Below are 24,216 nucleotides of genomic sequence, written 5' to 3' on the forward strand. Positions count from 1 at the left end.
AGCGCTCTTAATGTGCCATCATTTACCAGCAGGGCTCAACCAAGCCAGTTCGCCGCGCTGAAGCTCCGCCTACCTAAGGGAGAAAAAAGAGACATTTTAAACAAAGAAAGGCATGCAGGATAGCAACAAAACTAAAGAACAGCAATAAGACCTACCTGAACAATATCAAACGGGCCGGCATCAGTGAAGTAACTGGACCGCACTCGCCCATGAAAGACAACGCGCCCCTGCAAAGAAGGCAGAACGGAGAGCACACCTAATTCAACCACAAGGTGAGGAGAGGGAGCCAGAGGGACTGAAATCATACGGGGGTGGAGGGAGGATACTTACCCCAGTCGGTCAGTCTTGAACACAGTCCTTCTGTATTTTCAGGCAGAACCTTCCCTGCAGACCACATCAGGGCAAAACTGAGAAGCATACTAGCGAGTAACCCGGCTGGGAGCCGTCACTGTGGATACCAGGTGAGCGTAACAGGTTTGTGGCGCTACATTAGCAAGCCTGAAGCTAACACTTAAGGCGCATTTGGAAACAAAACCTTATAAAAAAAAAACCTGGATTTGTTTGTACGGCAGCTACAAGGCATACACAAGCAAAAGACACTGTTAAAACGTGGCCTCAGTACCTGCAAATGCTTTGGAAGCTTCTTACCACATTATCTGAGGGGGGAAAGCCCTTTACAGATGCTGCGAGTAATTCTGCCAACAATTCTCACTGTCAACCGGGTAATGCTTAATGACGGTGCAGAAATGCGAAAGTATCTTTGTCTGACACCACAATTTTCCGCCGCATCACTGACCTGTCCTCTCCTATCAGTACAGAATTGATATCGTGCTTGAAATATTTTGTAAACCAATTCAGGGCAGAGCAACATTGTTAACTACTTCCTAAGTTCCCACTGCCTAAAGTGGGAGGCGTGTGTTGGTATTTGCTTCGATGGTGCTCCTTCAATGTCTGGTGCTAGAACTGGGTTAAAAGTAAAAGTGTTGATAGTAGCTCCACGTATATTGTGGAGACACACTGCGTGATCCCCAGGAAGCTTTGCCTGTGTGCAATATGGGGAATGGACTCTCAGAGGTGCTGACTTTTTTTTGTAAAGATTGTGCATTTTATTAAGATGCACCGCACAAGAGCCCATCTGTTTGCCACATTATGTGCAGAAATGGGAGCTGAACATTATGCTTTGTTTCACACGGAGGTCAGGTTGATCTCCAGGGGGAAAGGTTTTATATTATGTTTAGGAACTCTGGAACAAAGTGAGACGCTTTCTCCTGGGTTTAGACCAGACGAAAGAAGACCCTCTGTGTGATTCACACTGGCTTGTACTGTTAGCTTACTATGGAAACCTCTTTGAAAAGCTACATTTTCTAAACCTCTCCCTGCAAGGCACAGAAAAGAAACCACATCATTGGCTATGAACACAAAAATGTCAGCATTTAAGAAGAAGTCGGAGCTTTGGAGGAGGAGGGTTAATGTCTGCATTCCGACGCGTTTCATTATTAGCAGACGCTCTTGAGGAGGTGGAGTATGATCTTTTCATGTGTTGCTGTACTAATGGGAAACCATCTCAGAACCACTCTCAAAAGTACTTTCCAGAGGACAATTGTAGCATCAATGACTGAGTAGTTCAGCCTTTCCTATCGGACGTAGGGGCCCACCCACCTCCCAATACACCTTCAGGAGGAACTAATGGAACTTCAAAGTGATCGCCTACTGGAGAATCAATTCAAAAAATTGTCCTTGGGTGGATTTTGACAAAATGCAGTTTCCTCCTTTTATCCAAATGCAGTCAATGTGCTGTTACTTTCAGCACCTTGTACCTTTGCAAGATTGGATTTTCAACTTTTGCAGCCCTAAAGACTAAATATCGGTCAAAGCTGGAAGAAAGCCAACCACAGGTTATTGCAAAAATTGAACCCAATAGTGATGGCTGGCTGCTGAAAGGCAGGGCCACCCTTCATACTAGCTCTCCTGTATGCCACTGTCCAATTTGCAAGTGACTGCATTGATAGTAACCAAGTTTTTGTACTTACGTATGTCCTACGTTACTCTTTGAAATAAATATCCAACGCTATTTTTAGTCACGTCCCCTGTAGCAAAAAATTCAGAATGCTGCGTTTACAAATATTTGCCCTCTAATTTGAGTTATTGCAAGCAATGATTTTGAAAGAATGTTGTTTGGCACCCACACCTCCATTTGGCACCATTCTACACCAGATAAACATTTTGGAGTCCATGTGGATAGAGGGGCCCAAGCCAGGTACCTTTTTCTTAGGGAGGGATTGGGGGGTCAAACAAGTTTGAAGACCACTGCCCGTAGAGTGACTATCTTGTTATCAAGAAAATGTTTTTTTTTTTTTAAAAAGGCAAAAAACCTAATTGCTATCTTGCTGGCACTGCTATATGTTAACATATATTTTGATTGCTAGTTTGGATGAACACTTATCCTCCCTGGTCCCTAGGGGACAGTGCATGTGTGGGCTTAAACGGCAGAAGCTCAATGTACTAAACAAACCTTTGCAAAATCCCTGGTTGCTTTAAAGTGGTCCATTATCCACGTGCTTGCTGTGCCCTTGTGTGCGACGTTGCTATGTGTCCGGTACGGTGCATATACAACTCATACCCGTGACCACGCCTTCAGTGGGTAGGAGCAAAATCATTCCGGTGCTTTACTGGGAAGGAAAGAGTTGCACGGACCCAGCGATACTCAAGATTTGACTCTTGTCGTCTGCTTAAGAACATTGCAGTGTCGCATAGCCCCTGTGAGAATGTGTCTCTTGTATATAGAGGGCACAATGCTTGTAATTTTCAATAAGTATTTGTATATGTATATTGCCCAGACAGCTGCATGCCAGTGCAGACACCCACTAGCATAGATTTCCCTTGTGTGGGGATTGTTGATGTGTGGATTGTGCGACTTTCGCAGCAACTTTAATATTGCTTAATTCTGAAGCAGGGTGCCGAGTGGCAAGGTTTTGTTTGGCTAGCATGAAGGCTGGCTAAATTTTGAAGTGTGTGGCAGACTGTTTGAGCCGCTGTTTGGTACAGGGTGTGCTGCACACACCGCCAGGTGTAGTCTCAGGCTGGGGATGGTTGAAATGCCCTGATGAATTAGTTCTTTGGTTCCTGCGTTCCTCCTTCTGGTGGCACATGGTGCTTTGGGCTTAGATTTTCTGTTGTGATTCGGCGCACAGAGAATGGTTGCAGATATTGGCCATCCAAGCTCTCATGAAGAAGGGAGAGAAAAAGACTCATCTAACCAACAGTGGACAGATGCCCCACATCTATTTATTTCTCTTAGCAATGCTTGCAACCTGATCATTGCTTTCACTTAAGCCATTGTACACCAGCCAACTAAAAAAAAGTGGCATCCATTAATTTTCCAGCAACTGAATTTGCATGAGAGTTTCAATGCTTCCCCCTCCTACCCCCCCCCCCGTTTCAAGCTGGGGAACATAGTTGAGATTTGTGTAATGTGAAAAGTGTACAGGGCAGGTACTCTGTGAAGTTCAAGGTCAGAGCACCCCTAAAGTGGTTCTGTAAAGCTGCCCCCCATAAAAAGCAAACTGTCGTCAGGCTGGGAACTCTCAGTATTTTATAAAGACGTTTTCCATAGGAAATTTTTTGACACTTCTGTGTCCTATCTACGTCGTTTTTGGACCGCTTAAGCCTCACCCAATAGGACGTAGGGTATAAATAGCCCCGCCCCCTGTGGCTCCCTTAAGATTTCAACCGTCTCCAAAGTAGTGGGATCACCTTGTGTTATCTTCTATTTTACAAGGTTGAATTTGTTTCTTTCCCAATGTCTGGGAAGGCGTTGTTCCGTCTGTGTGCTGCATGCGGACTGAACAAGGTCTACAAAGGAGATGGGCACATGTATTGCCTGTATTGCCTTCATCCTCTGGAATTCAAAGACTCATTTTATATTGTAATGCTTTTGAATATAATTTTTTCACTGCTGGAAGTTACGGATGCTATACCCGCGAGGCAGAGCTTTTTACACCATTTATTTGAAAGGGCACATGTCTTGTTCACCCCTGTTTTCCATTGCCTTTTCAGTTCACAGTAGGGCTAGTTGTGCCATCCTTTATGCGCAGGGGACCGTGTTCTAATTCCCCTCATGCTCTACTCATCTACGTTTAGTTTGTTCAACACTTTGGGGAAATCGCTACATGATTTAATATATACAAATGTAAGTTTTGGGGACGCTGGGTTACTGCATGTTCTAGTTATACTTATGTCACATTCTCTATATAGGTTGATGAGGTTCCCGGAGGGATTTTATTGCCCCTTCAATGCGTTTTTTCCAGCCACTTGACCTCAGCAGTTAATTGAAGTTTGCCTGTAAACTTTATTGAATGCTTGCTAGGGATAGTGATCCCTGTCATTAATTTTGAAACAATCTTTTTTGATCATTGTTTATGATGATCTTGGGTGAATGCTTTTTATGTTTTTTCTTTTTATCTAATGATGGGACCAATTCATTCTCGTTAGAGGATGTTGAGCTATTTTCTTGCTTGTCTGGATTTGTCTGGATTTTTCAGCAGCCTTGTGTATCAGGACTGGCGCAGTAGCGGTAGTTTTCTGACCTGGACGTGAAAGGAGAGCTGTGAATTGCTTTGCTATTTGAAAGTGGGAGGTCACTTTATTCCCTTAAGGCAGTGGTCTTCAAGCCTTTTTATGCTGAGCCCCCGCCTTGAGTAAAATAATTTCTGCCCCCGCCACAAATCCTTATATTTTCTATTAAAAAGTCACCATAATCCTTCAAGCCCCCCCACCAACTGGCATCATTTGGGCCCCCCAGTTTGAAGGCCTCTGCCATAAAACGCCCTAGCTGTTCAGCATACAGACGCCCCCTTTTCGTGGGTGGGGCGACTTCTTCCCAGTTCCACACAATGACTGTTATACGGATCAGGCTGATCGCTTTCAAACCGTTGCCAAGTAGGGGATAAATGCTCCTACTGGCTGCCCCTCTCTGGCTTTAATGCTGTTGCTCCTCCAATGCCCCCACAATGTTCTACACAAATAGTCCATGCCTTCCTCAGATAGGTGCACCCGACCCTCTACGTAATAGGTTATCTACATGTATCCAGCCGTGGTGCATGTACGATAAACCATGCCTCTGCAAAGTTTACCCATGGATTGGTTTACTTTTTTGCAGGATTTTTCCACTGCTATGAGCGCTGCACTAGTTCAGCTGTAGTGCATAATTTATTGCACATTAGCGATGCTTATGTGGGGGGGGGGCTTGTGACCCTTCTGGAGGATAGTGCCTGGCTCATATTAGCAAAGGCCTTCCTGCTAAGGTGTAATATTTACTTTTTGTTCCCCCAGTAAAGATCACTTTAGTCATGGGTGCTGTCACTGCATACCCTCCTATTTCTTGTACATGTTGCTGTCTGCAAGGTGGGGCTCTCTATGGTTGATATTTACATTTAAGAAACTGAAACATGTGTTTGGTTTTTAAAGGTCACACACAAAATGACTGCTGTATTTTAGGTACAAGAGTTCTGCAGTTAAGAACGTATTGCCTCTCCAGAACACACACCTCTAAATTTGCGAACAGATGCAACTAGTTAAAGCCACAATGGGTGGAAGTCTTGGAGGAAGTTAACCAAGCACCAAGAGACGCTTCACTCATAAATCGGGACACATCAGGCAGGAACATCCATAGTCCACTATAAATTAATGGTTTTGGGTACAGACCTGGTTCACAAATACTTGGCACATACTAAATTTACATATTTTATTTCTTCTTTTAGACAAGAACACAAGTTATCATGGCACTCTTTGATTCAGACAATTCTCTGTGCATTTGAAAGGATGGGGAATTTGAGCCTTTGCAATTCCTGGTGAAGTTAATTGGAAATTGCTGATAGAGGGTATCGATGAAAGTAGGAGAGAAATACGTGAAGAAAAGGATTTCAAGGAGTCATGCTTTTCTAGTTAAGTAAGCAATGTGTTTTTTTTTGTTCATCTATTTGATGTTTGGGGGGAAGAGGGTACATCTGACGTCCCTATGTGGAGTCGTTCCCCTTTTTCACACATACAGATGAATGCTACACAATGTCCACCTCATTTACAGCATCTCTTTCCTCTAGAGTGGGGTCTCCAAACGGTCAATCGCGAGCGACTGGTAGCTCGCTGGAGCCTCTTAAATCGCTCGCATTCGACTTTCAGAAAAAAAAAAGATGCAAGGAAGTGCTCTGACCAATCCCAGGCCTGCAAATCTGTAAGCATATGGAATGTGTCCTGTGATTGGCCAGAGCAGGTCCCTTGCTGCTGCAAGCTGTTCTGCCATTGGCCACAGTTGTTTCCTTTTGTGCTGTGTTGATGAGCCCGGGCTTTCTCTTTTAAAAGCACTGTGGCGCACATTTCTTTTTTCCAAGTTGGGGCTGCCCAGGGGCTTTAAAGTGTGGACGGAGGCTGCCTGAAGCAGAATTTGAGGTGAGGTCGGTGGGTCGGGTGAGGTGGCGATTGTGATATTTGTTTTTATTATTATTTTTTTGTGTGCGTCTGTGTGCTTTACTGCGGCCCCATCTCTCATGTGTGCACATCTGTTTGTGCCATCGGAGGAGGGGTGGGCAGCTCGGCAGAGAGCCCAGGGTGCAACTGAGAATTTCAGCTATGATGCTTACTGTCTCCGCTCACCCTGGGCTCATTAGCAACCGTGTAAGCTATTTTTAGATGACAGGGCTCTGGCGAGCAAGCCCCCTTGGGACTTCCTCGCCAGAGCCCTGCTATTTCTAATAGTAACTCATATGATTGCAAATGAGTCCAGAGCGAAGCACAAATATTCAGCATGATAGCTGCATGCCTCCCTGGGCTCATTTTGCATTACAGAAGCCCCATTTGGACTTTTGAAAACAAGGTAATGGGTATTTTGTTTTGGACAAAAGGGTGCGATGGAGATTTCCCCTGCGGCAGAAGGAGAAGCGACTTTATGCACTACGGATGCCTGGACAGCCAAGCAAGTGTGTGCTGTCTACTGTGCTTTAGCTCTGGAGCTGTGTATCAAGGACGTTTGAACAGGAGGGTGATTGGCTCACATGATAGAGTGAGAGGTAGTGGGATCGATGCCCGCATTCTCCAGTAAGTTACTTTTTCTTCTATTTTCTTCAAAACTCATTCCTCGCAAATAAGGCATGTACTCCCTTCAGGGTTTTTACTATCATACTAAAAGTTTTCCATCAACTTTCTGCTATCCCAAAGATTCACACGTTTCTGCTGGCGTGATACTATGCAACAGGCGCATAGCATGGAATTATTGACATATTTATGAAATTCCACTTTGATTCTACTCAGCACTGTTAACCTGTTATTTCATTTCAAGATTCCAGAAAGCAAATTTTACCTGCCTTTCTTACCGGTCATATGTGTCTCTTCGCTGACATGAGTGGTGGCTGCACTTTGAAGTCTCCCGGCATTTAAAGTCTCCCACCAGCAGAGCACACGTTTCAAAGTGAATTTGGACTGCTGAAAAGTGACCTTGCACTGCAAACCCTGATTCTTTGTACCGTGCAAAGTATATTTTTGCAGTGCAAGTCCGGGCAAAGTCAGCGCATATTCATTTTTGCAGTACAAAATAACTTTGCCCTGACTTTGCGCTGCAAAAATACTCTCCGCAGTTCCATGAATCGGGGTTTGTGTCGGCAGTGCGAAGTCACTTTTCAGCAGTGCAAATTCACTTTGAAATGGGCAAATATTCCATGAATCGGGCCCAAAATCGACACATGAAAGAAAGTGGCGCGCAATCGCAAATGAAAATAACTGCACTTTGAATAATATTTGGCTATAATCTGCTCATTTCCTAAGTGTGTCGAGCTGAAACGGTGTCCGTGTGACTGTCTTGCACACGGGCACTGTTTTAGCCTGCGACACTTAGGAAATTACCAGGGCTTGAACTTTATTAACATAATCGTGAAGGCATATGTTATTCCCTCCATTTATAAAGAGAAAATGAACAGCTAAAAAAAATGCGTACAAGTTCCAATGTTTATGAACATCCCCCACCCCCGATCGCCCGTATCTCTCCACTGTTGGCCCTCCACTGAAAGTAGCTCACGCCAATGTAATGGTTGGAGACCCCTGCTCTAGAGTAACTATAGATGGTCTACTGATTTCTCTTATGTTATTGGCGAAGCGCTATGGGTTGAACGCCCTCGGGGACCGTAGTCCAGGTCAGAGTATGTGTGCAGCTAGGACAGAGAATGGATTGCTATTGGCGAATCGCACTCTACCTCCTTAAAGTTAGGTATACAGTCTTTTAGAATGAAAGTAAAACAATATCATCAGGGTATTCATCTTTAGGGGAATTTATTCCCATAAAGTCAGCCGACACATGTTTCGACCTTAGCCATCTTCAAAGCCTTGAAATTGAACACTTGGTATGGTGACCAGGTTTGGAAGTTGATTGTGAAAATATCTTGAAAAATGTTCTGATAGTACTTGATGATTAAAGGGTTGAGTCCCGAGAGACCTGTCAATGTCTGGTGCGTTGTGCTAAAAGTGTTTAGTGGTGCTTGGACACCTTAGATGCAATCCTGAAAATGTAGTCCACGTGTTGGGGAACTAATCTAGGATGTCCAAGGTATAGCGCGATTCGCAAATACAATCCGTTTTCTGTCCTATTCATTCAAGGTCTTTATGCGTAGACCTTGTCGAATTGGTGATGCAGCTCGCCACTATTTATAAATTATAGTGGTTACGGCGCACTCTCAAGGGTATGTACCCATACACATTGTTATGTGTGCAGCTACACTGAGTTGTGGGTAGCTGCATGGGGAGGGAGGGGAAGCGCCAAGGAGAGCAAGAATAAGCAAAACTCCAAGGGGGCGGATAGGGTCATGCTTAAGGGGAGTCACCCCAGTGTACAGCTCAGGCAAAATGTTTGTTGTATTAGTAGTCACATTATGAAGTTTCAACTTGCCTTTTTCATACCCACAGCCAAGAAACAGTATTAAGACACAGGAAACATTTGATGAAATAACGAAAAGCTATAATTGAGGCATTAAAAAGAAAGGTAGAGGAGAAAAAGCGCTACTGTTGGAATCTGGAAAAAGAAGATGCAGTGAAAAAAACAAGAGAATTATATTGTAAAAGCTGATGGGTGAAAACTGACTATTCCAAAATGTATTAATGGCTGTTCACAAAAGCTGGAAAACCTTTTTGGCAGGGATGGCTAGTGTTCTTCATTCCTTTCTCAGAACCTGCCTATTACTTCACCTGGACAATTGATAGACACAGCATTAAATCGGCAGATGTCTGTGTAATGGTGCAGTTCCCAGAGATGTAGCTGTGCAACAACTGCAAAATATTGGACTATAAAGTAAAGTCACCCGTCAATTGTCTGCTACAAATGTTTTGTCGGACAGATCTAATTTGACAATCCGGACAAATCTAATTTGCCAAGCTAAACTCTATCACCACGTCTTAACAGTGTGTTCTTGTTACAGTATGACAGTCATGCCTGTTTGGACCATGAAGTGGCACCTACACGTTACCACACACTACAGCTACAAAACCATTATATTAAAAAAGAACAGTCACAAGGGTTTTAAAAAAAACAATGGAATTGGAACATCCCCACAACCGAGTTTGGTTGCTATGTCAGCCACTGCTACTAATCTACAATTTAATTGTAGCTCACATGCTGCTCTGTGAAACTGAAGATGCAAGTGATCCTGTGTGTAGAACTATTATAGTTGATCTGGTGAATTTGTAGGTTGGTGCCAACTTGTAAATGGTTTTTGTGCTATTGGATTTCTGTTGGGTGTCAGCTAATGTTTTCTTGGGTGTGGTGAACGGTGGAACAAATTGCTAGCTGCTCAAAGTGATATTGGGTGAAGTGATCGACAGTCTTGTCATGCAGGTAGACCTTCTGTTTAGGTTACTGACAGTGTTCATTTTAGTGCAGTGATTTGTAATTGTGGGAGTTTATTGGGTGTGATGCCATGTTAGCTAGAGGTGAGATGGGAAATGAGGGAGTTTAGAGGTTGGTTCGCGACGAGGGGTGGGTTTGTAGTTTTGTATACTAAATCAGCAAACCTTAGTTAATGACATTTGAGTGCTCTAGCAAAGATGGCAAGTAACGGCTGCAAATTCCATGTTTTCCAGTACACTATCCATAAGTCTAACCCTATTGTAATTCCACCCATTTTACACACAAGGAATCAAAACCCTTTGCCTAAATCGTTTGAAAGCAACATCCTCCTGAAGTTGTCTGCAATAATCGTTCACAATTTCAAACCCATCCTAAAGTTCTCACAGGGTCATCCTGGAGTAATCCCCCACCTAGCCTGAAGTTGTCATGGGGTCATCCTGGAGTAATCCCCACCCATCCCTGAAGTCATCCTGTAGTAATCCGCACCATCCTGAAGTTGTCATGGGGGTCATCCTGGAGTAATAAAAGATCATAACTGGAAGTAATCAGAACTCCTCTTGGGGTAGTTTCTGTGATAACTCTATAGTAATCTCATTTGAATATTTCAGCCTATACACATACTTATGGATGGTTTCAGACGAGCTCCCTGAACTAGCCATGGATGACTCTAGGATGGAGTCACCTGATGACTCAAGAATGATTCCAGGAAGATCTTCCTTTTTGACTTGGGTGAGCAGGGTAACTCTGTGGAATCCATTGATCAAAGCAAACTTGAAGAGGGCGCCACAGAGAAACGTTGAGGGTGTAATAAATTACACAGCTGTCAGATTGAGTAAGTGTTCAAAGGCTGATTCTAAACACGCCTATTTGCCAATATAGTTGGGTTTATAAGATCGGTCAACAAACCTGAAACTTTTACATCAACGTAGTAGAGTATAACGTTACTTCCAGCAAATGCACCTAAAGCGATTGTTCGACTCAACAAGTTAAAGAGACATTGGGCCTCATTACGACCCTGGCGGAAGACCATGGTGCTATTAGCACCATGGTCCATGTCGGTAAGTTACTGACTCCGCCATGGAGAAAGGGGGAATTACCACCCCATTACAAAGTTGGTGGGGCGGTAATTCCCCCTTCCTCCATTGCCCTTCCCCATTCCCATTTTTGCCCCATAGGGCTCAATGGGAATGGGGAAGGCGCTAATTACGGTGCCGCAAAGTGCAGCACCGTATTTAGCACCAAGGTCCCTTTGCGGGTCCCTACTTTAACGGCTGGTCTACACCAGCCGTTAAGGACGGGTCGCGCAAAGGGACCTCGTAATTAGGCGCTAATAGGTTAACGGCGCCGCAGCCTTTTTCGGCGCCGTTAACCCATTAGCGCCTGGGTCGTAATGAGGCCCATATTGTTATGTTTAATGGTAGGGCTCAATCCATACATACACAGACCAGCTGTGGAGCCATGTAGGTTAGTCCGGGAGGGCGTTATTGTACATATATACACACTATATATACGTCCCAGTTACTTGTATATGTACGTCGTGAGTTCACATGTAGACAAGTGGACATTAAGAGACTTGAGAACCACCGGTCATCCTTTCACTCCCAGCTCAGACCCCCAACTGACATTCATGGAACACTCGCACACCCGTTCACGCAACATTCTCCTGAGCTGTCTATCATGCATACATCAACATTCCATCAGCATGTACACCTGGCCAGTGATACAAGACTAACTTACATTACAACACAGATGTACATAGCTCATCAAAATACAAACATAATTCACAATAATATAACATCTTATATCTATAAGACAAGCTAGTGTAACCTACATGCGTGATTTTCTGGATGCAGCGGGCTGACAAGTTTATACTACGGTCTGGGGGCGCGCCGCTGGGCTTAGGTTGCGACTATTTGGCATGGGTGTGTTTTTGGGGCAGTCTCTTGTGCTGTGTGTAAGGTGGCATTAAGGGTGTTGTCGAACGGGAAATCATATTGTGCCTCCTATACTGTATGAATATATGTATATTGGCCTACACCAAGCCGCTTACGAAGAAATCTGCATTGCAAGGTCTTGACCTTAGATCTGAGTAAGCCGCCATTTTAGGTCCATCCGCCATTCTCTCTCTAAAGTCACCCTGTGTTCTAAGATGGTGGACAGTGTCATTCCGAATGTAATATGGTCGTCTTGACCTCTGTGTACAAACTAAAATGTAACTTGCCCGCAGGCCACATGTTAGGGTCTTGAACTGAGACCCTGTCCTTCGTTGACCTGTGTGCAGAGGATTACCTGCGCCAACAAAGTTAATCCGCGAGCACATGTTAAACATAATGTATTCAAATACAGAAATGTGAACACTTGTTTAACTGCATTGTATAAAGATGTATGAGAAGGCTCAACGAGAAATCCAAAGACACACTGTTGCCATTGTAACTTGTTGGTGAATGTATTAATGGTAAACCCTAAATGTATAGATGTATGAACTCGGCATGAACCCTAGATCCGTTATGTATTAACTGGTATTAACTCGTAGGTGGGCTGAACATCATGTTTTGGACTGTATAAAAGGTGTGACTATTCTAATGTACAGTCCCACTCACTGAGCACACCGAACAGGGCTGGAGTTCACTGTGTTGTACTGAGGGCCGATAGCTATCTGTTGCTTTGTCCTTTGAAACTGTTCAGTATAGAATAAAGATCTCTGTATCTTCCTTTGTTACCCGCGTTTGGTGTATTTCGTTTTGGGGTACTCAGCCTCGATATCTTTTTTTTGCTTTCACAGATGGTGCCCGAATAGGGACCCTCAAGATTGATGCCAGCTCGTTGAAGGTTGACGCAAGCTATCGGACCGGGATCGGATGGTGTAACAAAAAAGGGGCCCCTTTCTGAAAGAGACTCGACACCTCAACAGCGCTGCACGGCCCGATCCCTGGACAGTGAGCTTGCGGTCCAAGTCGGCATCTTGATGAGGGTCCACTTATCGAGGTGGGCAGATTTGCCGAAATCACCAAACACGAGGTAAAATTCATTAGAAAAGAACTTTGTAATCCGATCGGACCTCCTTAGGATTGATCAGGTGAGTCATGACCCGATTCTTAAGTATCCTGATCATTTGTTTTGGGGCATTGTATCTGCAAATACAATTATTGACCAGGTAACACCAGTATTCTGATATGCCTGGGAAATTGTCTACCTGCTTCAGGGCGTTATTCCGCAGCGATAGACAATCTTTGGAATTTAGCCGTCCGGCACCACAGGAGGGGTCGCCGGCTTGTACTATGTACTGTAAGCATGGTATAGGTAGTATAGTGTTTAATGATATTTGGCACAAACTAGACATGCTTCCGAACGTCAGTGGCCAATCAATGGTAGTTTTGAAATCCCTTGTATTGAGTATTTAGAGTCAATTTTATTAAAGAAAAAGGCTATACCTGCAGCATTCGATGTCTTACAGAATTGGAAGAAAGAAGCCTTGCAGCAGCTTAAGAGTAGGGAGAAACATGCGTGCCCTCATAAGACAAACGCTGAAAAAGCGTTGTTATATGACCAAGATAAAGAGTCGGAGTCGGCTAGGAATATGGAAAGGGCTTTCTCACTTGGCATTCAGAAAATCTATCCTTCTAAAGACTTTCATGTTTCCGACAAACTTATTGATAAATTGCTAAATGAACGAAGGCCTGGTGCCACTGCGCCACCTCCGTATGTTCCTCTTCCTGCTGGTTTTCCTCTTCCTGCTGTTGTTCCTGCTCCTCCACCTGCTCCTCCTGCTGTTCCTACCATTCCTCCTGTTCCTTTTCCTCCAGTCGTTCCTCCTTTTGTTGCTACTCCTCCACCTGCTCCTCCACCTTTTCCTATTGCACCAGTGATAGTACCTCCGTTGAACTTGCCTATTCTCCCTCTTCCAAGTGGTCCTGCACCGCTTGTAGTCGATCAGGGAGCGGGATCAAGGGTTGTCACTCGCAATACTGTACCTCCAGAGAAGAAAGCTGACTTGATTGCGTGGGCTAAGCATTGTATGGAGAGGGATGATCGAGCTAATGTTTTTTGCCACACTTTCTAATGTGGACAATATTCCTGAGAAAAATGTTTTTATTGAAGGATTAGGGATTCACTTATGCGTAATGTGGGACAGATTAAACAATACAGATCTCCCACAAGGGTTGAGGGATCTGAACACTTTAGCGTTTTCTAGAGACACTGCGGAGAAAGTACAAGAGCATGTTTAGAGGATATTTGAGTATAGAAAGGAGTTGGAAAGGTTACAGAATGAGGATGAAGATGAAGATAGTATGTATGTACAGAAGCAGTTCCTTCCTTGTCGTAAATCGATATCTAAGGAAATGCGAATTTGCACGAAGGACGCGATTAGATGGATTTCAGACACGTCGATAACTCCAGTTGAAGTATATGACACATATAGTCAGTATACGCCAGAAATGCAGAGGAAAGTGATACAGGTAATGGTAGAGAACCTACAGGATGAGTGCGTAAAAAGAAAGATTTGTTGTCCCGCAAACTTATTAAGTATTTATAAGAGAGCATTTTCATTTGACACTTCTTCGGCTGCTTTAGCACTCGATTTAGCTCTGTTGCTTAGTAAGCGTTCGGAGTTGCCTACTTCTCAGTTGTCTATGAGAGAGGTTCCTCCGACTTTTGCCCAAAGGTTGAGATCCCGGCTAATCCTGCAACGGGTGCGGCTGCTCAAGCACATTATGTGTCACAGTTCGTTCACGTCCCGTTTTCGAGACAGGAGGTAAACACTATTAGACAATCTATTCCCGACATTAGGAAAAATCCGACAGGGTTCTGTAAAGAAATAGAGTCCGTCTTGCAATCCTCAGTATTCACCTTAAGTGTTATTTCCTGTACTCCTGCCCGTAGATTTGTGGAAACAGGTTAGGACTATAGATGATGTAGCAGGGTTAGGAGATACATGGGCTAACATAATTAGACTCGATGGAGAAAGGCCAGCTGGCGAGAGACCGCCTCAGGTGATACTAACTTTACCCGACAGAATCATTGCGAAATTAAAAACTAATTCCCCAAAAGATAATTATTTGGGACAAGCTTACGGCCTGTGTCCAAGGGAATTCTGAGAGTGCTACCGAGTTCTTTAATCGGTTCGAACAGGTATTCTCGGATTTCAGTGGACAAGACTTAGGCACAGAGTCTGGGAAAAGATTATTCATGGACAAATTTGTGCGTGGATTGTTGCCTGACATCCAGTCATAAATTATGTCCTCTGAGAGCACTTGGCAAGCAAAGTCTCAATCAGAAGTACTGCACATGGCTCAGTGCTATCAGAATCGTGTCAATAATGAAAAGGAAAGAGTCGAAAAGAGAAAAGGTGATTTGAAGACAAAAGTATTATTAAAGCAAATTTTTAGAGGCCCTAGAGGGGGTAATTCGCAGTTTAGAGGTCAGTATGTCCCACAAGGAAATGTGCCCTTGGGTCCTGTAAACATTAACCAGTGTGCCTGTTGTAGGCAAGAATGTCATTGGCGTGCACAATGCCCGGTCCTTCGACAAAGGTCGAATAACACATTTGGAAATATGGGTAGATGATCCAGCGGTCGTCCGGGTGTAGGGGGCCCTGGTAGAAGTCAGTTTGTACAGGATCCACAGCAACCTTTTTCACTGGACAATCAGACACCAAGTGTGGATACTAGAAACATATTCGATCATCCATCTGCTGCTTACCTCTCTGAAGAACTTCCTTTTGACGATATTCTGTTTCGCTAGGATTGCCCGAAGCAGGGTTTGGAACCGACGCCTATTCCCGTTAATCAGAAAGGTCCCTACGTTGAGATGATAGTGGGAAATAGGAAACATCTATTCTTGATAGATACAGGGGCACAAAAGTGTTCCATTGATCATTCTCGAGTTCCAAACATTCTACTGTCAGGGCAAACCAATGTTTCTGTAGGGTTTTCTGACACACCAGTTGTTTGTCCGGTTTCTTCACCGGTACCTATTTCTTTGGGTCCCTTTACGGACCACTGTCCATTCCTTTTGACTTCGAATTGTGGAGAGAATTTGATGGGGTTGAATCTGTTGAAGGAATTAAATGCGGTAATTCATTGTTCTTCTGATGGAGTGCGTTTGACGATTTCACCACAGCAACTTTCTGCCTCCCAATTCTTGACTAGACCTTTGCCACCAGAATTCAGTGATGTACCAGAGTGTTTATGGGCAATTGACGACAATGATGTTGGCATTTTGCAGATTGAGCCTGTTAAAATAGTTTTGAAACATGGAGTAAAGCTGCCACGTGTCCCACAATATAAGATTTCAGTCGAGAGGGAGCAAGCTTTGAAATGCATTGTTTCCGATTTTGTGCATCGAGGGGTGATTGAGGAAATTGCAGGTGATTTGTGCAATAGTCCAATTTTACCCGTGTACAAAAAAGGCGATAATGCAATTCCTTTTCGTTTCATAATTGATCTACGTGCCATCAATAAGATCGTTGCTCCACAATTTCCAATTGTGCCTGATGTGACAACGATATTAACTATGATCCCGGCTTCAGCTACTTACTTTAGTGTTGTGGATCTGAAGAATGCTTTCTTTAGTATTCCTATACACAAGGACAGTAGATATTTGTTCGCGTTCACCTTAGGGGGACACTCGTTCACCTTTACCCGTGCACCACAAGGTTACACGGAAAGTCCTAGTATCTATAGTAGGGCTTTGAAAGAACAGCTTGATACCCTTGAATTGCCCTCTACTTGCACGCTGCTTCAATATGTTGATGACTTGCTTTTAGCTGCTGACTCATAGAGCGCTTATAAGGAGGGCACTGTGTTGTTACTTATTCAGTTGGCTAAACATGGACATAAAGCTTCGCTTAAAAAATGTCAACATTGTTGTCAGGAGGTCGCCTATTTAGGCTATCTCCTGTCAAAGGAGGGAAGAAGATTGACGCCTGAACGGATAAAACTAATTTCTAGCATGTCTGTCCCAAATACACAGAAGGAAGTCAGAGCCTTGATAGGAATGGCTTCTTACTGTAGGCAGTGGATCCCCAATTATTTTTCGTTAACGATTAAGCCGATGTTGGCTCTGACGAAGGGCATTTCTTCGCCATTGCCTTGGAACATGGAGCACCAGCGTGCATTTGATTTGCTCTAGACTGCATTGTGCTCGGCACCTGTTTTGGGCACACCAAATTATGAAAAGGCCTTTGTGTTGTTTGTGCATGAATGTGATGGATGTGCTTTGGCTGTGTTAACGCAGGAACATGGAGGGAAGAATAGACCATGCGGTTACTTTTCTTCCGCCCTTGATCCTGTAGCATGCGCTTTGCCAAGATTTTTGCGAGCTGTCGCTACTGCTGCTGCTGCGTCTGTAAAACAGAGTGAGGGAATGGTCCTAGGCCATCCTCTAACCCTGATGGTGCCTCACTTTGTAGATGTTCTGCTGAACAGCACTCAAACGCAACACCTCACTTCCGCATGATTGACGAGATACGAATTGATCTTGTTTTCACCACACATACAAATTAAGAGGTGTTGTGTTCTTAATCCGGCTGAACTCTTACCTTTCCCGCAAGGTACTGCTTGCAGTGATGAAGAGTCACATGATTGCCTGTACACTACCGAACAAGAGACAAAGGGTAGAATTGATCTAAAAGATACTCCTTTGAATAACCCACAAGGGGAGCTGTTTTGCAATGGCCCCTGCTTCAAACTTCCGGATGTTACACCCACAGCTGCTTATGCAATCACCACACTGAGCACGGTCGTGGAAACCAAGAGAATTACGCATGACTCTGCGCAGGCCGCAGAGATTATAGCATTGACCTGAGCTTGTGAACTGTCCATAGGTCTTACAGTGAACATATACACTGATAGTCAGTATGCCTTTGTGGTGGTTCACAACTTTGGTAGACTTTGGTCAGAAAAAGGGTTCTTAACTTCACATGGTACAAAGATTCAGCATGGCTCCCTAATAGTACAACTGCTCTCAGTGCTTGCACTCCCTACTCAGTTAGCTGTCGTAAAATGTGCAGCACATCAAAAGATTGTAGATGATATAGGAAAAGGGAACGCTTTCGCTGATCAGATAGCTAAACAGACTGCCACCGATCTCTCTGCAGACATGTACACTTCAAGGGAGACCGTAAATGCCTATGCAATGGATGAGGGTTTTGATTCTGTAAGGGACATCCAAGCCAATGCCACACTAGAGGAGTCCAAGAAATGGGCTGAAGGCTTGGGGAAACTCGATGATGATGGGTGTTGGGTGGACATAGTTGAAGGGAAATGGTTACTTCCTGACGCGTACATAATAATGATGGTCCTCATGGCTCATGGCCCTACACATATATGTGCCCGGAAGCTCACAAAAATGTTGGAGAAAGTTTGGGCAAATGACAAAATCTGTAAAATAGCTGAGCGATATGTTCAGGACTGTATGGTGTGTCTGCAGCATAATGTGGGAAAGGGCACGACAACTCCTAGGGGAAGTTTTGGTCCACCTTCTGTCCCCTTCGAGGTCATACACTTTGATTTTATCTAAATGGAATGGTATAATAACTTGAAATATGTGTTAGTTGTTATCTGTGCTTTCAGCAAATGGGTTGAGGCTTTTCCTGTTAAAGATGCTTCAGCCATGACTACTGCAAAAACTATGCTAAAGGAGTATTTCCCGAGGTTTGGGCTACCAAGAGTCATCTGGTCGGACAATGGTCCACATTTTGTCGCTGCTGTAATTCTGCAGATATGTGCGGCACTACAGATCGACAAACGGTTCCATTCGGCCAGACACGCTCAGAGTGCCAGACTAGTAGAAAGACACAACGGCATCATCAAGAACAAACTCGCTAAGACGTGTGCCGCCACCAAACTAAAATGGCCGGACGCCTTAGCGATCGTGTTGCTAGCCATGCGTACAACCCCTCAAACTAAGACTGGGCTCTCTCCATTTGAGGTGGTAATGGGGAGACCTGCTAATATCTGGAACCTTACAAAATGTTGTTCTTTGAGAAATGTTGAAAATGTACTTCTTTCAGATTACTGTAGCCAGTTGACTAAAAACCTGTATTTGATTTATCACCAGGTGCAAGAGGCTTTACCTGTACGATACGAGAGCCCAGGTCATAGCATTCGGCCCGGTGACTGGGTTTTGACAAAGGCATTTGAGCGATGCTCTTGCCTTGCACCTCGGTGGCGGGGCTCTTTCCAGGTCCTGCTGGTCATAAAGACTGCGGTGCGGGTGGCAGGCAGGAAAAATTGGATCCATGCGACCCACGTCAAGAGGATTCCACACCCAGTGCCATACGATACAGAAGAAACAGAACCCTTCACCAATACTGCAACCAACGATCCCTAGGCAGTAAAAAGCATCGAGAGTGCATCAGAGATTCTCCCTAAGTCCATGAGGACTGGAGAAACAGCCATTTTGCCTCCACACTCTCCAAAGGTTTTGCTTCCGGAAGCTGTTGTTCCGGATCTTGCATCTTCACTTGCTCTTGATACGTCGCTTCCAATGGGAAGTGACGACACGTTGTTCTCGGATCAATTAGTACTAGGGACAACGAGGTATAATTTGCATCCAAGGAAATAGACTTACGGCACGGTTCGGTCGTGCATTCGGAGAAAAAAGGAAAATCATCAAGGGCTTGCTTTTGGCACAAGTAATTTTTTGAAAAAGGGGATTCTGTTGGCTATGGTTGTGGAAGGACTAAGAAGTCGCTCGGCCAGGAGGTCGCCAGCTAAAAATACTGGGGTTTTCCATTTGAAGACTGCAATGCCTGCATCCGCTACCGCTCGTACAGGACTGATAAATAAACGTGTGACCAGCTGTGAGAATGGACAAACTGTTTGGGCCGCGAAAACGTACTGTTGTTTTTTTTATAATTGCAATTGGTTTTATAATAGTAATTGTTTTAAGCTTCTGGTATCTAGAAGAAGTACATCCACTTGAAACCTTGTTACCGACTGAAAATGTACACACTGTTTCTACTCCTTTCGTGCATCTGCACACTTTATCTCCTCAAGACGCTCAGCATAGACAGAGATACTACAATAATACACTATTACTCATCATGAATGCTACACATGCCATTTTGAATAAGTCCAACTGTTGAGTCTGTTCGCATTTACCGCAACACGGGGATAAGGGGCTAGGTTGGTACATCCATCCTTTACCTTTGACAACTGCTTGTTATGCTTCTCTTAGAGCACTGGTCTTTGGCCGATGGAACGATAGCATTTCGGGGAACTTTGACGGTACTAATTTGAATAGTTTTGAGAAACGTGTTCTTACGCCCCTGGGATGCTCGCTTTTCGCGAATAGGAGCAAGCTCAGCGTTGCTTCTATTAGGCCTTCTGATAGACTGTTTCGTCCTTTCCAATCTTTGATTTCCTTTAAAATGGCTCCTATAGGCAATAAGGATGCCACGCCTCCTTCTTATACTGTTAACCATAGCCCTGATTCAGTTTCTTTCTGCATACAGAGGAATGGCACTCAGTCAATGGGAGATTTTAAAGGTTGCGCCAATGTTGCGAATTTGACTGGGGAAGACAGACCTTTGTATGTAGGTGAACCTGTCTACTTTGTTTCCGGTAACGTATCATTTCCATGGTTACCCAGGGATTGGCAGGGAACTTGTTATTTAGGGATTTTGTTACCCGGGCTATTCATAGCCAGTACTGTAGAGGTTTCAAAAGCTTGTACACGGCGGGACGACAATGGTGACACTCCAGCACAGGTTCTGGGAGACGTAGCGAAATCCTTTGTGCCATTTTGGGGACAAATAATGAACTCTGAGGATATTAGGAGACCAGCAAGAGTACTGGAGAGAACCATCAACTGGACCACAGACATACTCTATAATATGACATTAGAACAGAAAGCAATAAGATTAGTAGCACTTCAGAACCGGATGGCATTAGATGTCATTCTGGCTGAACGTGGTGGAGTGTGTAAATTAGTGGGGTCCGCTTGCTGTGTTTTCGTGCCAGATTCATCCCCAACTATCTTTAAGGCAATACAAAATCTGCATGTCCTAAGTTCAGAAGTGCATGTTCCCGAGGGAAACTGGGATCTTAGTGCTTGGTTCTGGGACTTCTTGCGATCTTGGGGTTGGAAGATACTTTCGGTCTTACTGATCATTTTGGGAATTCTGTTGTTCCTTTGTTGCTGTATACAGTGTCTACCTAGTATATGTTCAATGTTAGGGGGATGTTGGGCACAGGCGATAGTTACATTAGGACACTAGGTATACGCCCCAGATAACAACTCCAAAGAATATGTGTTGAAAGAAATTCTGATAACCGATCTAATGGCAATAGATATTTCCGACAGTGATTCAGGGTGTATGGACGTTGAGATGTGGAGTTGTTCGTAAAGTGATCAGAAGTAGTTTTAGTGCTTGGCATAGGCCAAAAGGAGCGTTTGTCGAACGGGAAATCATATCGTGCCTCCTATACTGTATGAATACATGTATATTGGCCTACGCCAAGCCGCTTACGAAGAAATCCTCACTGCAAGGTCTTGACCTTAGATCTGAGTAAGCCGCCATTTTAGGTCCATCCGCCATTTTAAATTCTCTCTCTAAAGTCACCCTGTGTTCTAAGATGGTGGACAGTGTCATTCCGAATGTAATATGGTCGTCTTGATCTCTGTGTACAAACTAATATGTAACTTGCCCGCAGGCCACATGTTAGGGTCATGAATTGAGACCCTGTCCTTCGTTGACCTGTGTGTAGAGGATTACCTGCGCCAACAAAGTTAATCCACAAGCACATGTTAAACATAATGGGCCTCATTACACGGTAGGCGGTAACCATGGTGCTATTAGCGCCATGGTTGCCGCCAGTACCGTACCGAGTCCGCCTTGGTGGATGGCGGAATTACCGCCCTACTCCAAGGTGAGCGGGGGCGGTAATTCCCCATTCACCAAGGCCCTTCCCCATTCCCATTTTTGCCCCCATAGGGCATAATGGGAATGGGGAAGGTGCTAATTACGGTACCGCAAATTGCGGTACCGTAATTAGCTCTGAGGTCCCTTTGCGGGTCCCGTCCTTAACGCCTGGAAAAACCAGGCGTTAAGAGAGGACCCGCAAAGGGACCTCGTAGTAAGGCGGTAAGGGTTTACCGGTACCGGTGCCCTTACCGGTACCGGTAAACCCTTACTGCCTACCGTGTAATGAGGCCCAATGTATTCAAATACTGAAATGTGAACACTTATTTAACTGCACAGTAATGTGCTGCTGTCTGAAAGTTTCCACAGGGAACGCACAGTGAGGCTTGAGTGGTCTTTGGGGAACATAGTGTTAAGCAGCGGTGTATTGCATTCGGATTGACGGTTTACGGGCGGGGGACAATGCTGGGGTCAGTGTTGTGGTACTAGGACATAGCTCTCAACCATTTCTGTTGCAAAGGCGGGTGAAATCACCCGATTTTGTTTTTGGCGGGTGAGACGCCCATTGAAATGAATGGGCGTGCAGGAGGCTTGGCGGGTGAGTCAGTCCTTTACAAGGCGGGTGACACCCGCCAAAAGCGTGTGAGTTGAGAGCTATGGGACTACAAACACCAGCAGGAAATGCGCTTTGTGAATCCGACCGGAGCATGCTCTGTATGAACAAATCATGTGCCCAGGCAATCTGGTTGCATGTGTGCATCCCAAGAAACAGCACACATGCAGGCAGGAGGGGGTGCAGGGACAGAATTCACCCACACCTGCACATTTCCCTTGAAGGCAGTGTTCAGGTTTCATCCTTGCTGACGCAGTCGGCAGTATTAGAGAAGGTAATAGTGATGGTTATGCGATAGCGTAGTGAGGAGGGTGCTCGACATGACCGGGTTTAGAACATTGGGTCATTCGCGGAGCACACGGGTGATAGGGTGCGGCTGGCAATAGCAGAGTTAATTAGGGGGGCTTGCACTAAAACTGTCTAAAACCTCAAGTTGTTGCTCGGACAGGCGCTAGCGTTTTTAGCTAGCAGTTCAACAATTGTTGGCCCAGGGCGAATACAGAGTTTTTAATGGAACGATATTGGGGAGAACAGCGTCGCCGCCTGTTGTGAGGCAACTCACACTTCCTGTAGTGCTTTAGTATACCCGATGGGAACGAGTGCACTGTAACGCCAAACGAGGCACCAAAGTAACTAATAGCCCTAATACGGTGTACTCGTTCCTCCGTACGGTGTAATGTGCGTGTCGTTATAATGCAGAGTGAGGGGGGTTTCTAATCACCACTTTTAGACCGCAGCAGAAAGCGTAACTAAGTTGCCGCTAGAGTCCAGCGAGCAAGAGCCGATATACTTTTTTAATGCAACAAAGATATTTTTTAAGGATTCTCGAGTGGCAAAATAATGTGCATGATTCCCTCATGCAAATCTGCGTTTGTGCTACGCGGTACCTCTGGCAAAGTGAAGTGATAGTTTCAAATAAATCCCTTACTTGTATTTTAATGGAGCGAAGCAGGATGTGCTCCGGGGGATTTAGGGAGTCCAAAATATTCAGGACCATTGGCAGTCCCGGAAAGCAGAAATATGGGTATTGGGACATGAAGGCGTGTAGGATGACCTGCAAGAATAGGGAGGACTCCTCAAATATGAACACTGCTCGTGGTACCGAAATGGTGGAGTGGGCATATGCACTTTCACAAAATGCTGAACTAAGGGGAATAGTGGTATGCAAAGATACAGAGTTTGTCACATATTGTAGTTAATGTTCGTGGTGGGCTCTGAGAGGAGAACGGTGTTTCGAGGAATACATGTGAGCACTGGAACTGCAAGCATAGGGATGTCCAGGCATAAAAGGAAGGTAGTGACAACGTTTTCCTCGTTTGCAAATGAATCGTTTACAAATGAGTAGCCGCCGGGATAGAGGCCCATGAGTTAGGTAACCATACAATACATACCCAGCCAGTTTGTTATTACAATCACTGTAGTAATGGGACACTTTGTTAAGTAACGATGTTTCATTAGAATTTCCTGGCGCCGGCTCCCATTTTTTCATTCAGTGTTAAAGATCCCCACCTTATATGGCAGAGAGCCTGTCAGATAATGGGTAGCCCGTCCCGTGCTCTCCGCAGATACCATTGGTCGCCTTGGCGGGTAGAGAGAGGCAATTAAGACTAATGATTAGGAAGCACTGGGAGCCAGTGGGGATAGCAACAATGGGCGACATATGGCAGGAAGGGAGTATAAAAGATTTTGAGGGGCTGGTGGAGGAAGCGGGTTACATGTGGGACAGTATATCACATATCACAGGGTGGTGCAGCGGATTAAAGAGATATGGCCTGAAGATATATTAACAGATGAGCCAGATGCCGCCATAGATACGATGTACGATATAACAGAGGGGGGGCATAAAATATCGAG

The 24,216-nt window shown here is 44.7% G+C and overlaps 1 long non-coding RNA gene across 1 annotated transcript; it reads left to right on the top strand.

Annotated features, from left to right (window-relative positions):
• The first annotated feature begins 5,497 nt into the window (after positions 1-5,497).
• On the top strand, positions 5,498-9,342 carry LOC138493314 (uncharacterized). Its single transcript, XR_011276372.1, has 2 exons — positions 5,498-5,947; positions 8,944-9,342. It is a non-coding gene; the product is annotated as an uncharacterized lncRNA (long non-coding RNA).
• The last annotated feature ends 14,874 nt before the right edge of the window (positions 9,343-24,216 follow it).

This window comes from Ambystoma mexicanum, chromosome 10 (genome assembly GCF_040938575.1).
Source record: "Ambystoma mexicanum isolate Mex_15411 chromosome 10, UKY_AmexF1_1, whole genome shotgun sequence".
Lineage (NCBI taxonomy): Eukaryota > Metazoa > Chordata > Amphibia > Caudata > Ambystomatidae > Ambystoma > Ambystoma mexicanum.